Source organism: Aythya marila (assembly GCF_965140915.1).
Source record: "Aythya marila genome assembly, chromosome: 1".
Lineage (NCBI taxonomy): Eukaryota > Metazoa > Chordata > Aves > Anseriformes > Anatidae > Aythya > Aythya marila.
The window spans coordinates 10,782,256-10,800,576 of NC_139042.1; positions in this window are offsets into that span (position 1 = coordinate 10,782,256).

Here is an 18,321-nt window from a genome sequence, read left to right on the forward strand (position 1 = left end):
AATGAGACAAGAAAAATATAGGCAGAGAAACAGACATAGGTTTGAGACCAGTGGCACACTCTGATAACAACATGCAATGGCATATAAACTTGACTGCAAACATTTTTTAAACACTTTTCAAACTTACCTTGCTCCTCAGTTATGTTGTTCACTTTACCATCCTCCTAGGCCTCATTTTAGAAGGCTGGAGTTGCTCCTCCCTGCTTCCCCTTCCCCTTGCGTGTTTCCTCATGGGTTTGTATAGTTCTGTTAATCCCTGCACCCCTTGCAGCCTGTTGTCTGAGGCCTCCCCTGATTTACAGTCTTGCCAGTTGTAAAACCCAGATAAATCTTCTTGGAAGTAGTGCCCATGGTTTCTTGATAGCCCATCAGTTAGTATGACTGGCAAGGTGTGTTTCTTGTTACTGTGTCTATATCTATTTTGCCAGGCTTGTCTCTTTTTTTTTTCTGGTTTCCCCCTTTTTCCTTAGCTTCCCGGTTGACAAGACCACTGATCCTATAACCTTGCTGCAGTGAACATTCTCACACTCCCATGTCCCTTCTTCAATCACCAGATTTGGTTCTCATCATTGCCTCCCTTATCATTTTTTGTTCAGGTTTGTGTCCCAATACGTTCTTGTTTACGACTTCCTGCTTTTCTTACAAACCTTTTTTTTTTTTTTTTTTTCCCTTTAATTTGAATTCTTGACCAAGTACCCTTAAAGTAACATACCCTTAATAGAGCTGGTCTTCCCTGGGCATTAATGTGTACAGGGACTTGAAGAGTGACTTACTTAGCCCTCTCAAGAAATTAATGCACATCTACTGTTAGAGCAGGGGCCTATGCAACCCTCTCTATGAATTATTGTGTGTCTTTCCTTGGATTTGGGTCTGCTTTTGAAAAAAAAAAAAAAAGGGACAAATGTATGAATTTTGGTTGTGCTTCCTTATAAGCACCAACATATCTTTCTTCCAAGCTTGGTACTCAAACATGGTGTGGAGAAAGGACTGCTGTTGAGATACTGATGCAACAGATGCCAGCTCTTCCCCTTGCTGGCTGGACATTACAAAGCTCCTAGTGGCTGTGCTAGCTTCTGGGTGCTGCTACTGATGGCACATGGTCTGAGCTGTCTTCATGTACATGGTATGTATCCCATATCACCCAGTTTGGTCTGAAAAACAGCAAAACCTGTCCTATTCTATAAATGGATGCAAATGGTTTCAGTCCCTCCAGAACAGGCACCTGGGGGCTGAACTCATGTGGATGTATGAAAACTTTATCCTGTAAACAGCTGAGGGGGGAAAAAAAGTGGTAATTTATTACATAACTGTGAAACCAATTTAGTCAAAAGAAAAAGGGAAGATGCTGGATTTTTGTGTTACCATGCTAAGATAACATGGCCTAAAAAAAAAAAAAAAAAAAAAAAAAAAAAAAAAAAAAGTAGGTTTTCAAGCTCTCAGGCCTCTGACAGAATCCAGCAGTTGAAAGCTGAAGACAGATATATCCTGACTAGAACTAAAATAGCAGTTCTTAACAGTGACAATAGTAGTTAATGCTTGAAGCAAATTGGCTAACAAAGTTTGGGGATCTGCATGTACCATAATGGTCTTATATGAACACAAAATATGTTAAATGAGTGAGAGAGTAACTGTGGGACTGGAATCATCTGAACTCCAAGCTCTTCTGGAAATCTACCTTAAATTTTAATAGAAAACTTTAGTAGTGCCTCAAGCATTTCTCCATCATTGCCCCACTAAATTAATTCTTCTCACACTGCTGTAAAGCAGGAAAATCAAATTTTATCTGATAACTTGCAAAGAAGATGCTGATAAACTAGTGGGTGAGGAAGCAAAGGAGGGAGTCCTGCCCAGGCAAGGATGACCTGGCATGCAGCAGTATAGAGGCTGGAGAACTGTAAAATAATCACCCATACACTGTTGCATTAGTAATGCAAGTGGCTAGTAAATAAGATGGCAAAAATAAGATCTAAACAATGACTGATTGTGCAGTGGAGGAAGGTATGTGACCCAGGCGAGCTCCTGTCTGCAGCCATTCCTGTGCAACATCACTGAAATCAATGCAGTTGTGCAGCTACAAATGCGGACAGCCTTTGGCGTGGTGTTCTGAGGGGACTTAAACTAGAGGTCAGTCACAGAAACAGAGCAGTTACATCACTCATATTAAATAACTTGGAAAATGATTGGTCCAGAATCAAATAAGCAGCTGACTTCATGCCTCTTTTGCATGTGTCCTTGCAATTGTGCACAATTGTGCAAAAGAATTAAGCGTGTAACTGTGTGTTTACATATTTCTCCCTTAGGTCAATTATAGTCTCTTGAGCATATTTTGAGTAAGTTAAAAGTGAAAAGCATGTAAAAATGAAGGCTGGGGGCTGGAGGGAAGTGGGGTTGTTTAATTTGGAGGAAAGAAGGCTCAGGGAAGACCTTATTATACTTTACAATTACACAGTTTACCTTTACTATTACCTTGCTACAGATAATAGTAAAGGACCTTAAAGGAGGTTGTAGCAAGGTGAGGATTGGGCTCTTCTCGCAAGCTTCAAGTGATAGGATGAGGGGAAATGGCCTCAAGTTGTGCCAGGGGAGGTTTAGGTTGGATATTAGGAAAAATTTCTTTACTGAAAGGGTTATGTGGCATTAGAATAGGCTGCACAGGGAAGCGGTTTAGTCACCATTCTTGGAGGTCTTCAAGAAACATGTAGATGTAGAATTTAGTAGCATGGTTTAGTGGTAGATTTGTCAGTATTAGGTTAAGGTTGGACTGGATGATCTCAGAGTTCTTTTCCAACCTGAATCATTCTATGATTCTAGTATCATGCATAACAGTTACTTGGATAGTCAAATTCCATTACTATGAACATCTCCCGCTCCTTCTTTTTCCCAGCTTTTGTAGCTGAACATGATATCATATAGTCTGCAATAGTCCTTTGGTCAGTTTGTCTGTATCTCCTCTCAATCTCTTGTGCACCTCTAGCATACAGAAGGGTAAAAGAAAGAGTGGGTAAAAGAAAGGACCTTGACACTGTGCGGACACTGTTCAGCAATTGCTAAAACACTGATGTGTTATCAACACAGTTTTGGTCACAAATCCAAAGCACAATGCCATACTGGATGCTGTGGAGAGCATTAACTCCATCCCAAACAGACCCAAGACAAAGGTTCATTTTTTCTTCTAACACAAATGGTAGCACAGTAAATCCTATAAAGACACTGCTGATAGATGCCTTTCATGAATCCACCAAAGCCTGCTTACAGCTCTGCTTCCACCGATCCCATCACAGCCTGCCATTTTATCCACAGCATGTGCAAAGGCAGGAAGGCAAAGAAGGTATCCTTACTGATGAGTGGCTGAACAAGGACATGCCTCTCAGTTCCCTTATTTTGCTTTGAAGATATTTTGGTTACTTTACCACTCTGTTTATCCAAACTCAGTTATTCAAAATTCTTAATTAAATAAGGATTAATTTTGCCCCTCAGGACTTCACAGTATTATTTCCTGGATCCAGAAGACCAGAAGTCAATATTCCCTGGACAGCTTCCCAGCTCATTGCTTATGTAGAGCCACACTCAGCTTGCTGAAAGCCAGCTACACTCCAGGTTCCCACATGTCCCCAGTTCATATAATGTACAGCAAAGCTGGCTTTAAAACTCTTGTTTCTTGATAAGCATTTAAACTGTTTAACTTCCAGGTTCTTCCTTATCTTGGTTACATGAAGGTACTAGATATATCCCAAACTGCTCTTCCAAATTTTGTATGTTTTCATGCCTTTGAGTTATAAAAGACTGTATTTATCTGAATACTTTTTTTTTTTTTTTTTTTTTTCCTTCCTGTAAACCTCAGCTGAAAAGAAAACAGATGCAGTTTGTACAGTTAGGGCGTTTCACTTCTTGCCTTTATAAAGCACAGATAGCTTCTGATACTGAATTGCTGTGACTGAGGAGGCCCATGCATTGCATTTATTTCAATTTACAGTGCATGAGATGATTCAGCAGAAAATATATTGGGAAAACGCATTTGCAGTGAAATCCATTCAATTATAGAACTTTTGTTCCATGAGATCTCATCAGTGATGTGCTGCCTGCAGATAGCCACAATTGGTTGCAAATTTTATACCTATGTCTTCCTAGAACATCTAGTCACCTAAATGCTGTGTTTTATGAAGTCATAAATCTTAGTTTGAGTTCTACCAATATCTGTTTTCCTCACAATGTGATGTAGACAGGCATAATTACTAGCACTTTCCTTGGGCCTAAAGTCACTCTTGCGTAGAAAATGTATGGCAAAGATGAACACCTGAAAAACTTTATCTATATTTAAAAATAACAAAATATGAAAATAGTAATCATCTGAGTTTAAGAGGATTGTCCTGATAGAAAGCCTGAAGTGCACAAGTATGAACACAAATTACGAGGCAGTTTTAGCCTACTTGTCACTCATATACTGTACATTATTTTCTGTGTGGGTAACTGATATTTTTTACCTAAAAAACTTAGAGTAAAGCAAATATTACACATAAATGATGTCTGAAAATACCTGCCCAATGGGTTTGCTTTTCATTGTTTTCTTGTCTTACTTTCTTTGCATGAAGAACTTCATATATGTCAGGTAAAATCCACTAGAGTTTTCTCATGGAAGATGATAGTTGAAGTCTTCCAGAATTTTGCTGAATAAGTTCACACCAAGAAATTCCACCTTCAGACATTTTGGAAACAAAGATTTAAAGCCTATGGAGAAAATCTCAGCCTGCCAAATAACCTTTAAGTTGTTGCACATATGCTACATAGGAAATACTACTTTAGATGTTTTACAGGTATTTTTCATTCTTCAAATATTCAAGTTATTTTTCTAACCTTTCACACATGCTACTAGATACCTTGGCTATCATTAACCCTAAAAGTTAAGTGTAAAATAATTCATAAAAGCTCCTCCAAACTGACCCCTCTATAAGGAATGATAGTCTGATACCTTCAAATATGTCCCCTTAGGAAAGTCAGAGTCTGTGCTTCCCTATAATGCAATGCAATCTCTGTCCATATGGGATGATGAGATTTCAGTTATTGAAATTTGTATACTGGAAACATGTTCCTGGCTCAGAAACGAATCTTGATCATCCTGCAGTGAAGTTAATCTAAGAAATAATTTAGTGTATGCAAAACTCCTGTATCTATGAGGACAAACAGAATACATCTTTCTGATGGAAGATTTTAAAAATATGTGGGTTTGATAATGCTTAGGGGACTGGAATATCCAGACGGTAATGGATTATCAAGCAAATACAACTAGAATCAAAGGGAATACGCTACTATTCCACTTTATGTGCAATGTAGCTTTCCAGTTTGACGCATTACTGCTCATTCTTCTTGGAAAATTCCTGCTACGCAACACCTTAGAGAGTTATTCTGCTTCTGTCCTCTGGTTCTAGGAAAAGTTCCTTGCTGAAGTCTACCGAAAAAAAGAAAATAATACAAATGGACACTGCAAAAACGCTAAGGAAAAAAAATCAAGTGAGAGTGAATCTACTGTCTATGAAAGACATTATTAGCAGCATTGCATCCAAGTGTGCAAACATTTAAGGTCACATAAGAACACACTGATGTTTCAGTGTAATTAGCATTTAATGTCTTAGACAACTTTGCACATAAGCAAAGAAAAAGGATGCAGATACATTTATGCAGAGCAAACTCATAAGCCTGGCCAATAATTACTGTTAAAACCAAAAGGCATCCCTGCTACTAAATGGATAGATATTAGGGAGGCTTTCTAGTTGTATGTTGCTTTCAAAGGACAGGAAGGAATCCGAAAGCTAGATGTTGCAAATGTCAACAGTGGGCAAGATGTGTCACTGTTCAAAGAGTGATTGTTCAGTCAGGTTCTGAATCACTGCTTTCATCAGGAGGAGGTGAAGAGAGGATAAGTTTTATTACATTTCAAAAAGCTATCTTATTAAGTAAGGCCTCTATTTTATTATTTTTTTTTTTAAAGAGACGTTTCTTTCAGTGAAAATTACTTTATTGCCTCTAATTCACAACAAGGTGTGTTCCTTAAGTAAAATAATAATATTAACACTAATGCTTTACCTTTCTTCTTGTGATGCCTGCTCAAAACTTGCTTCTGGCTCAAAAAAAAATGATCAGCTTCCCATGGCCAGGTGAACATTAAGTTGAATTTAAGCAGCAGCAGCTGATGGCTTCTGTTATAACACAATAGCTTTTCAGTAACAGTGGAGTACAGCTCCATGGCCTGTAATGTTTTGCTATTTTTTTTTTCTTTTTTGCAAAAATTACTCAAAATTGACGTAGTTTCTTTTCCTGGAGACCACCTAGATGGTTGCCATAATAATTCTTTGCTTGAAGTGACACTGAGAAATGTAGAAAAGATAACATTTTTCTTAATTCAAGCTGGTAACCTCACCTAATGGGATTTGTAGCTATGGTGAAGGAAGTGCTGGCAGGATGAGAGGGCTGTATGAGAGTAAGGGCAGGCAGAGAGCATAAAGTACACTGTGACATTGTGGTTTGTAAAGAAAATAATCTTTAAACAGGGAATCTCATAGGCATAGAGCTTTCTGTGCCATTCTGATGAGAGGGAAGATTTTGCAGTAAAATATGAATGAAAAAAGAAATTTAAACTGCCACCACACTGCCTGCTGAACAACTATGAGCAGAGCTAATGTGTCCACCATGTGTGTCCCCAGCTAAGCCCATCCTGCCCTCCTTTCCTCTGGCAAATCTTTCTTCTGGGGGGCAGCAGTCAGCGGCAGTGGTCAGAGCAGTTTCTTCCTTATGACAAAAGTCCCAAAGACACATCCCAAACACACACCTGGAGATGACTGACCCTTTGCTTGCCTAAATGAAGGGGGATTGGTTGGGCTCAGGGCAGTTGAAGCACAGCCAGTAGCTCAACAGTTACAAAAAATGCCTTTAGCAAGGCTTGACCCACCACCATGGCTGTCTCCCAAGAACTGTACCCCTTTGCACCCTACCTCGGGGGATGGTTTTCCCTCCTTGCTATTCAGATGTGGACTCCAAAGTTCCTTTTCCAACCAGTCTACCATAGAATTATAGAATTGTTTATGTTCGAAAAGACCCCTAATGCCATCAAGTCCAACCGTGTCTGCGTGCGTTTGTGTAGATGCAGATCTCTCGTGGCTCTTTGCCATTTGCCCTGCAACCAGGTCTTCAAAGCTTATCTCTGGGGCTGGCTGGTATTCCTTCAGTGTGTGCTCCTGGGCAGGATGAACTTGTTCTAACAGAGTGGCATAAATGAACCCAACATACCTGACTGATGGGATTGATAGTTAGCATAGAACATGACTTCACTGCTTCAATTTTAACATTTTCCAAACTAGAAATAGCCATGGCAATGAGACTTCAAAATATCTAAGTAGAGCATTGCAAAGTCTTGAGAATTTACCAAAATTTTTGTACTTAAAAATAATATAGTCTAAATTTTATTTACCTGATTTCCTGCTTTTGAAAATAATTGGGTTATGAGTTGAAAGATTTTCGTTTACTTTCTTGTTTTCACATAATGACTTCAAAGCATTCTGATAAGGGAACTAAGATGCTGTTGGCATTTACCTGACCCCAAGACCTAGGTATTTTAGTAAAATAGCAAAACTCATGAGTATAGTGAGAAGAGTTTCAGCACAGTAAACTTGTGTGCCAGTATTCAAGTGATTTTAATGACACATGGGGTGTTCATAGGTCGGAGAGTAGCTAAACTATGGACAGAGGCTCATGTTTTGTGTCATTTTAAGCTGATCTGTTCGGATTTGGGTTTGTACCACTATACCAATTGTAACAAGCAACTTTGGCTGAGCTGACAGACAGTAACTTGTTAGGGTGAATTTAATGTTTTGTTTATAATGGTTCCTACCAGCATGAATGTGGCAGCAAGAGACATTTTCAGTCCTTAGTCCAGTTTGCTGTTATTGCAGACATTCACTGCACAGAAACTCATTTGTAGACAGAATGTTCTTCGAGATTTATACCAGCTGTGTGTTCATCTATGAAACCCCAAGGACTGGAGAGATTCAAATGAGATTCTGAGCTGTGGAAGCGGATAATTTCAAAACGGGTCCAAATTGCAAGAGAGTAGAGAAAAATGCTACATAATCTGGGAGAATACCACTCAGAAATGCCAGGATTGACCAAGGCTGATTGACCAAGAGGGATAGTTAAGCCCACAGCATTAACGCCTGGTTTTACCACTCAGTGGGATATATGAAACATCCCAGACCCACAGGAAAGATTAGCAATCAAAGGGTCTATAAATACGTTAGTGAAACAACAGTAAAAAGCAAACACTTTTTGTCAATTACATCATTTTATAGGGACTAGGTTTTCTTTCCCTTTTCTACAGTGGAAAGTTTTCTCATTATTTTTCTTTATAAAACTTTATGGTATGCTATGAGCTCCTTTCCCTTCACAGATTTCAGAGGAATTTTAAATAAATAAAAAAAAAAATGATCTGTTTAACTCCATTTATTGCATCCCATGGATACTATCCCATGCTTGAAATTTTGCTCTGTGGTGCTAGTTTTAAAGTTTATATTTAGTTGAAATATACTAGTTTCTAGTAATGCAATATAACAAATTGCTTAAGTACCAAGGACTCCAAATAAGCTAGCTACAACTGAACCAGGACATCACATGGCCTCTCCTGTTGTTCCATGGTCTGCTCCTGAAGCCAACAGTGTGACAGGCCTATAGGTGTATTATAGGGTACATAGAAAATGGTGACAAAGTGGGTAGAGATACAGGATATCTCCCAATATCAGCAGTAATGGCTAAATCCAGGACTTCATCTAGGCTTCAAATGACACAGTCAGAAATTGTTCTTCCCTGGGCAGGATGGGAGCCCTGTCCCTGGGAAGTCTGCATATGGAGGGCAGAGACCACGGGTGTTTGGGGAGGGGGGGGAAGATTTGGAAGAGAAGTGTAGGATGCTGTGGTTGAAAAATGAGGCAAGAAAAGCAGATATGGATGGGGTTGAGGTGGGGATGAGGGAAAGTGGCCAGTACATGGTGCGGGTTCTCAGGTACATTTGCTTTTTAAGGGAGGCATGAGGAAACAAAAGATGTCAGTAAGGCTCCGCATGCCTGTCCCACCTCTTCTCTGAAGAAAATGGATGTCAAAGGATCTTTCTTAGGGAGCAGCTGAGGACAGCTTCCTCTCACTGCTGATGTCAAAGAACTGCTTCTGCTTTGGGTGACAACATAATTTTGATAGACAATTTTGTTTGTCCTCCTGCAGAACTTTAACTTTTATGATTTTACCCTGTCATGTTTGATAGCAGCTATTATTGCATCCTTCCTTTCTTCCTTCCTTCCTGCAGAACAGTTTTAGAAAATTGTGCAACATTGACTCACAAACACAAAGTGATGGAGAAGCTTCCAACTGTGGTTTCTGGGTCTTGTGGACTCAGACGTGCTTTTGGTGTAACTGCATTATTATTCTCTCTTTTTCTGTAACAATTATACCTGAACTAATAATGATTTTACCAATAATGTTTCAAGCATACTAAAAATAAATTCTTGGATATATATATATGTATTTACATAAGCTGTGCATCTTTGATCATAAACAGAATTTTAAGCATTAACAGTTACAAGAGTAAAAAAAACTATCTTTATCTTCATTCTTGGCAACAAATGCATAATACTGGTTGTGGACAGTCTTTTTTTCAAACCCTCTATTTAGTCCATGCTATTTCTTGTACAGTTATTCTGGTCAGAAGATCCTTATTAACTCGCTTAAGTCTAAAGTACTACAGTTACAGCAGAGATTAGGCTAAAGAAACAGAGCATTTCATCATGAATGAAGGCAAGTGAGAGTTAAATGCCTATTCATGTAAATAAACGTTCCTGGACAACAATATGTAGTGTCTGCTTAGGGCAATCAAGTTCCCAACATCTCTGAAGTGACTGTTTTAATGCCATAATAAAAATACCTAGAATTAATTGTCACTCTGTAATTGCAAAGTGCAGGGCTGTAATTGCAAAGTGCAGGGCTGTATTCATAATGCACCTACTGAAATCACTGTCAGCATTACCAGTATTTATTTTCTTCATCGCTGAGGAGGTTTGGTTTCCAAGAAGTGGCTGAATAGTGGGAGGCACAAAGATATCTAGTAAGGGTAATGTAAATTTTAGATTTAATTAATTATATCAGGTTCTGGGGTGCATTTGTTTCCATGTAATTTAGAAGGGGCATGGACATTCCTCTTTCCAATAATTATTTCTGCAAAGTTCATACATGCTGCAGATTCTCCACAGTTTTGCAATTCCCTCAAGATGGAGAATATATTAAATGTAGCTGTAAATCCAGCTTTTCCTTATCAGTGAAACTCCAAGATTCTTCTTCCTCTTATCTGCTGCAGTCACATGGAAGTGAGACTTCAGATAAAATCTAGGTGAAGAATTACCTCATACTTTGCTGGACAGCCACTAACTTAATGCACATTTAGAATCTAAGGAAAATTGCAAGGACATTTGTTGTTATTGCTGCTGTTGATTTTTAAAAATGCAAATAATCAGACCACATAGGTAGTTTTGATTATATGTATTAGAAAAAAATAAAATAAAATAAAAATAAACACACACTAATTCCTAGCAAATTTGGAAACAACTTTCTGATTGTAGCAGACCATAAATTACCAGGGTAAGATTGATGAACATGCAATGATCTGGGATCTTCAGAAAGAGGCAAGTTTTAAGAGTGTGGGTTTCAGAGCACTTAGAACAGGAAAACGTACAAATTGAATGGAAGAAGATTGAAACAAATGTGTACTTCGGCATCACGACAGACCCTCCTGGATATGTGAGAAAGAAACTGCTAGTGAGTGTGGAAACTTACAGAGTACTGTGATGCTTATTAAAAACTTGCCAGCCCACACAAGTCTACTTGTCTCATACACTCATCTGATGTTTCCAGTACCTCTCAGACTGCCTACTGTCATGTTCTCCCGGGCCTCACAGCTTGGCTGGGAATTTTTAATGTTTGATTACCAGATGTATTAAAAAACAGAACAGTACTTTTATTACCTGATGACTGTCATCAACTTGAGATTTAAAATTATTCTGAAGTCTGTATTAAGACGTCAGTTATTCAAATTACAAAGACTGTTCATGTATGCCAATATAGAGAGACAGTCTCTATATAAAATAGTTTCCTTAAAGAGTGTTAATTCTCTGCTTGCAATTAGGATTCTAAAATTAGACAAGAGAAATTGTAAGTTTTAACCTAGAGCAATTTTTTTTTCCCCAAGAAGGGGCGCTCAGTTAGGGGAAGTCAGGTTCATACTAGAGGAGCTTCCTGAACAAGAGACCTCATCTATCACTGATTTGTCTTCAGACCCTAATACTAGTTATGAAAACAAAACAAAATAAAACAAACAAAAAAACTCACGGTTTTGGGGTTTTGGCCAATGAACTATGTTACTTTCATATTTTTCACAGATAGATGGATTTATAGTACCAGGTGCTCTGTTGTCTGAGGTCCTGGTTTTGGTGACAGCTCTCAGCACGAGGATTTCTGAGCCTGCCTCCTGCTCCTCACTGGTGTTATCACAGCAACTCACAGTAGTGTTAGGAGCCATGAGTTAACCACTTAGGGGGCCTAGGAGGTAGCTAGAAATCCTCCATTCCCCATTGGAAGTAGTAAATTGCTGTAGAAAATTAATTACTCATTGAAGCTGAGTAACATAGTAAACCCTTCAATAGGGAGATATGGTTAAGGCAGTGCAGGCCTCCCATTCAGTTAAGAGTGAAACCCATCAGTGTGGTCAGACAAAGTGAATAGGTCAAGGAGTGGATGGGAAATGGTGGTTGGAGGTGTGTATTTGGGGAATGAGAGGAATAGGGCAGGGAGTGTGGATGGAAAGCAGGCAATTTTTATTTGTGTGATGAGATTCTTCATGCTCCCCACCAACTGCTGAATCTTTGCTGAGCCTGTGGGCTGCACTGCTTCATCTTCTCCCTCTTGCATTCTCACCAGGATTCAATGTTTTTGATACTGCCCCCATCTCCTTTTTTTTTTTCTTTTTTTTCTTTTTTTTCTTTTTTTTTTTTTTTTCCCCTACAGTTGTAACCCCTCGTTTCCTCATGGGAACTGCAAGACAGAACTCCAAAGAATGAGGAGTACCACCAGCAGCAGGCATATCTCCTGCTGACTCACACCTATTGCCAACACTCCTATGTCCCTTCCCATCCTCCTCCCTGTGCTGGGTGGTCATGTTGTATCTTAGTAGAGTTATACCCCCTAATCTGCACAGATGGTGGTGTACAGATGGGGTGGCACAGCAAGCACCATGACTGATAAATTCTCCAGCACACAGCTGTTCACTTTGTTTGCAGTGCACCATGCTAGCCTTCCACTAAGCCACTGGGAGACTCCTTGAAAGCAATTCTCTTTACCTCTCATTCAAACTTATAAATTGCTGTGGTTTTCCTGGACTCAATTTTGACTTCATTTTCTTCAGGTGCAGTTTTGCTGATGTTACTACACTACTTTTAAAACAAGTGAATTCATTTTTGAGCTGCAGCAACTGAAGCATGTGATAAATATACATCGGTAACACAAACTCTACCTCTTCTGTTTTGCTTTATCTTTCTTTCTACTTACCAGCCTGTCTATCTGGGTTACTAAGATAGTAAGAGAGAGATTAGCATCCAGAGGACAGTTAATCCTATTCTGAAAGAGATGGCTGAGGAGAGATGAATCAGCAGTGAGGGACCACATAGGTCCCTCTCTTTCCCTATGGATAATAGATGACTAGCCTGAACACTTGAGACCAAAATGGGTAAAATTAGATAGACAAACACTATTTCAAGGGCCTAGGCATCTGGCATCCTTAGCATTCAGTAGTTAATATTTGTATAATGTTGTATCTGCCAAATTTTGTGTTTTCTGTAATCCAATATAAAGAGAGAGGACTCCTGATAATCAGTTTTCTCTTGTTGGTAGAGGAACAGAACCATACATAGAGGAGCTCCTTGTAAACAATTCATCTAGTTATTTAGAACAGAGTCATATTCGTAAAGAAGATTTTATTTTAAAATCATCATTTTATTGTTGACTCCCTAACTCTAAGCATTAGCATTCCTTATAGCTACAGTACTTTATAAAGTTGAGAGTTACCCTGCACTGCAGAGCAATACCGTCAGCTGTGGGTGTTTCACATGCATACACACAGTGACTTCTCCAGCCAATAATCAATGCAGCCTTTCAGCCACTGGGGGAATAATATCTGACTAGCTTTACATTCAATAACAACAACCCAGGTTTGCTGATATTTACAGAGTTTAATTGGGAAGGAAAAAAAATATTACTTTACTCTATCTTCTATGTATTATCCTAAATAATACATAGTTCCAGCTGGTTTAGTCCATTTATTTTTTTTGTTTATTTATTTAGTGTTCTGGAAGAGAAGATAAGCAAGAGGAATGGAACTTGCATTTTGACCTTAGGGCTTTATAAAATATTATATAAAAGATAGATATGGGCTTGTCAGATTCAATTAAGAAGCACTGTCAAAGTTAGAAATCTCAGTTGAGCTGGTAGCCCACCTACACGCTAGTGAGTCATTTTTGTCCCATCACCTACGAAAGCATGCATTATAAGGAATGTGGAGAGTGCATCATACATATCTAGCCAATGGGCACAACTTCACTTCTGGACAAAATAAATTTACTCATTTCACTTTCTTAGTTTCTTCTCTCAAGACTCAAATACCAAGTGCCCAGCATGCCAACATTGCCATTTCAGAAACAGAAAGAAGTTGCTTTTGCTCTTCTCAGCCAGCCTAGTTATGCATAAATGCATCAGCCAAAGAAAATCAAAAGCATGTGCAGGGTTTCTGCTTCTGACTGAATTAGCTTAAAACCAGTAGCAATGCAAATGGGCTATTATTTAATATTTACAGTCAAAAAAATAAAATTGTATTTAATGAGCAAGCAGTGTAGAGCAGAACCTCAGGGATCTGGTGCTTTGCAAACACAGTATGTGCTTGCCAGAGTGTTTATCAATAAAAAAAACACTAATGTCTTAGTCAACAAGAAAAGCTTGATTCAGATGCCCCACAGAGACATCTGATGTCATTTCAGGATGTCACCCTGTGACCCACCCAGTGCAGCCACGCAAGGCTGGCACAGAACCTGAAAGATGCCTGCATCCATTAGTTAGGTAGATCTTACAGCATCTCAAATGCTACTATAGTTGTTGTTGAGCTAAATTGATTCTTAACAAGAGAAGCTTCCTCCTACAAACAAATACATCACATTGCAGTGATTTATTTTCAGACAGCTAAAAGCAGAACTGAATCCCCAAATGATGTGCCCTGGTTCCCTCTCTTAGACTTGGGGATAGTTAGGAAAAAGGATGGTGAAGCATTAGCCCATGTGCTGCAGGAGGTCCTTCTTATCTCTCAGTGTCTCTCACATGTTGGGCAGCTGTGACTTCCAAGCACCTAGTTTTGGCTTGGTTCATTTGTCTCATCAGAAGCAGTGGCATGAGTAATGACGCAGTAGTCAAAAGTGCAAAGTATATCAGGGTTTTAAAACGATTCTTTCTTATTATCAGTGTTCCTCAGGGAAAGAAGAACTGCTTTATGGTTGTGACATGAACTACAGATGGATAGACATCACTCAGGTAAAGCACACAGGGAAAACAGGTTGTGGTTGCTGCAGGAAACTCCAATGAGGTAGATGAAATGAGGTAGATGGTCTTTTGATTAAAGTGTTAAAATTGATTCAATTCTTCAATAGCTGGGTTTAATTCTTGGCTGTGATTCTTTTTCCTTATAATCACAGGAAGGTTATGTGGGAATTAATCTGGAGACTAAGGCGCCTAATTGCGGAGTGTTGATAGAAGAACATGGCTCCTTGTTCTTCTGCTCCTAGACAGGAGTCTTGTCCAATTACATCTTCTGGGGGAACTGACACATTTATGCAGGGTTATCATATCAGACCCATGTGCTTCTGCTGAAGTAGCTGGAAGTCAAAGGGGACCTCAGATGACCCTAGACACCTGTGTTGAAATAACTGAACAGGCTTAAGTGTCTAAGCTCCAATTATAATCAAGAAATTAAGCAATGGTTATAATTAGTGAATGAACAGTTCTGTAAATGGAGGCTACAGTGCAATTTAGTGATACCTGCTGTAAGGTGAGCTTCACTGCTCTCCGGGCTTTAATTCCTGCAGGAGTTCAGACACTTAGCTTACCTCTACACCTATGTTTAGATCTCTGCCCCTGGCTCTGCATCCCATTTCATTTCTGTGTGATGCATTTCCCCAAGTACAGATGAAGATAGTAATTGTTGCCTGTTATCAGTGGCACTGTGGGAAATGTTCATTAATACATAAGAAGTAGTGGTGTCATGGCATCATGAGTGCCCTGAGCAGCTGAAGAGCAAAATTAATTTAGGTATCTTGTATTCAGTAAGTTCAGCAGTGCTCATAGGTTTTATAGGATGAGATAATCTACAAATGTCTGTAACATACAGAAGTCACTGGAATCCCTTTCTTGGGAATAGATGGGATTGGGGATGGATCAGACAGTCTGTCTGACTGTCCAATTCCTCTTTCCAATTTCCTGCAGTTTCCAGGACTTGGCCAGGTGCCTTGTGGAACTGAGTGCAGTCACACCACCCTAACTTGTGACACCACCCCAAGCTGTGATCAGTTGGATAATGTTTTCCATGCAATAGCATGCAGTTTGGAAGATTTCTTCTCGATTATTCAAGAAGTGAAGTTTATATATATATATATATATATATATATATATATACTTGTGATATGATATATATATCATTCAGGACACACGGTTAATAAAAAAAATCAATATGATTCCTTGCTGAAAGATCTTCTACTTTTATCACCACGTCAGGGTTAAGGTTCTTACTCTACAGGAGGAAATAGAACATGAAAATTTTATATAATGAGGAGATTAAACACTTTCCCTCCTAATTGCATTTCCATCATCTTCTGCTGAAAGACTCTTGTTATTTCCTTATATTATTAAAATAACATGACAATTTTATTACACTGGTTCTCAGGCAATCTACTTCAGATTTTCATAGCTCTTTTTTTTTTTTTTTTTTTTTTTTTTGGGATGTAAAGAAAAGAAAGAAAGAGAGAGAGAAATCACCACGTAAAGAACCATACAGTCTGATAATTCTGTTTTATTTGTGTGTTTTTTCTTTCATTGAATGGGAACAAAACTTTTCACATTGCAAGGGTGAGCATGTAACAAAGCCATATGTACACAAAGATGAGTCTATGTCAGACTGCAGTCATATGGTTTCATACAGACTGCATGCTGTTTTCAGATTTAAGCTTGCTGGCTTGCAGTAAGAATGTTGCAGTTAGCAGAGATTTTAACTGAAATAAGGTCCACCTAAGAAAGATGAAGAGAGCATCCAATGGAGAATGAAATAGGACAAAAATAAGGAGATCTTGAATTTATCACTTTATAATCATACACAGAGTCAGGAAAAACAAGTTAATGTCACCTAGTTAACAGAACCAGTCATGTTCTAACACTTGGCAAAGTGTGTAAATTATGTGCTACATATAAATTACATTACATCACATTTTGACTGTATACATACTTTTAGACAAATGTTCATTGTACCACTTTTATTCTTTCATTGGCATATCTTTCCTATATTAACATAGGGTCATAAAGATTGTTTTGTAGTCTAGCTATTCATTGGCATGTTCCTTTTTGAAAGTGCTGTAATACCAACGGAATATAGCAAATCAAGCTAAAACAGAAAGTAGCATGAAATCGTGTGCCAGCTTTGACAATATGTCTTTTGCAGAATTTGGTGGGTTTTCATCTATTCTGACACTGTCTCTTTGGAGTATGCAATTGTTAACGAAGTCTGGGAGATTATTTGTATTGTTGCGTCAGCTGATCATATCCTGTGGCTCCATTCCTGCTAAGAAATGAAACCCACAGACAGTTCTATCCTACACACTCTGACCTCTTAAAGGCCACAGATGAGTCATAAGCTTATGGTGCCTTGCTTCTGAACTGCCTGTTGTAGCAATTGCATGGCAGATTTTGGAGGTTTTCCATCAGAATCAATATGTACTGGCACTCTTTTCTCTGAAACCTTTATATCTGACAAGATAATTACTGTTGTTAGTTACTCTTCTGGAACATGTAATATTTTTACTGGTAATATACACTACTTTAAGAGAACTATTTTGATTGTAGAAAGGCAAAACAAGACTAAGCTCTTCTGCTCTTCTTTGATCCTGTAACTAATACCCACAGATTTTAAACTACATTTATTGAGTTAGGAATACACACATCACTTATTCAGAGATTTGCGTTATCTCTGCTCTGGTTTCACTGAGCCTCATTAGTATCCAACACTTTCTTGAAGGGATAAATAAAATGTATTTTGTTCCATAACCTGGAATTTCACATTTCCTGGATCTGGTACCTTGTAATGCTAGAACAAATAAATAATTATATCTGCATATAGTGCCAGTTCACTTTTTGAAAGCTGTATATGGATTTTCTTATATATCCTTATCCTCTGGATCTGTCTTAATTTTCAGGAATTATCTTTGTGTTGTAGAATGTCTAATCAATTTTTCATTTGCTTGGAGTAGTATCAGACTTGTTTTCACTCTATTCTTCCACTCAATAAACTGGCTCATGGAGTTCCATTTATGTCATGTCCCCTACACTGTAGGTATCATAAAAGTTCTTTGCCCAAGAACAAGAGAGGGAGGAGGAAAGCAAGATGCAAGAAGAGTGAGCTTTAAAAATTCAATCTTCTACTCTTTTTACTTTTAGAATCATAGAATCATTATTCATAGATTCTATATGTTAAAAAGAGTAGAAGACTGATTTTTTTATTTTGATTGGATAGTTCTCCAAGTAATTTTTTTTTGGAGAATAGTGTGGGTAGATCCAACAAAAAGAATAAACACTATTACATATACATAATATACTTACACAGAAAGCTTATATAAATTATAAAATTTTATGTAAATTAATGTTTATAGTCAATTGGACGAAGCTATTGAAACTGTTACTTATTGCTTCTAAACTTCATAGGTATTGAAAGATCTTTTCTCTTACTGACATTATTTTGTGTTATGCCTTTAATTAAGGGTAAAATGATACAAAAATATCTGGCAATGTTCTTCACATGTTTGCTATCTTCCCACAATACCTTAAGGTTTCAATTAAGAGAATTCCAAATTGCCTACAGCATCTGGAGAACAAGGAAACTGCAGAAGTCCAGAGCAGCTACCAAAGAGATGCTATCTTGAGCAGCAATACATGCACCTCAGC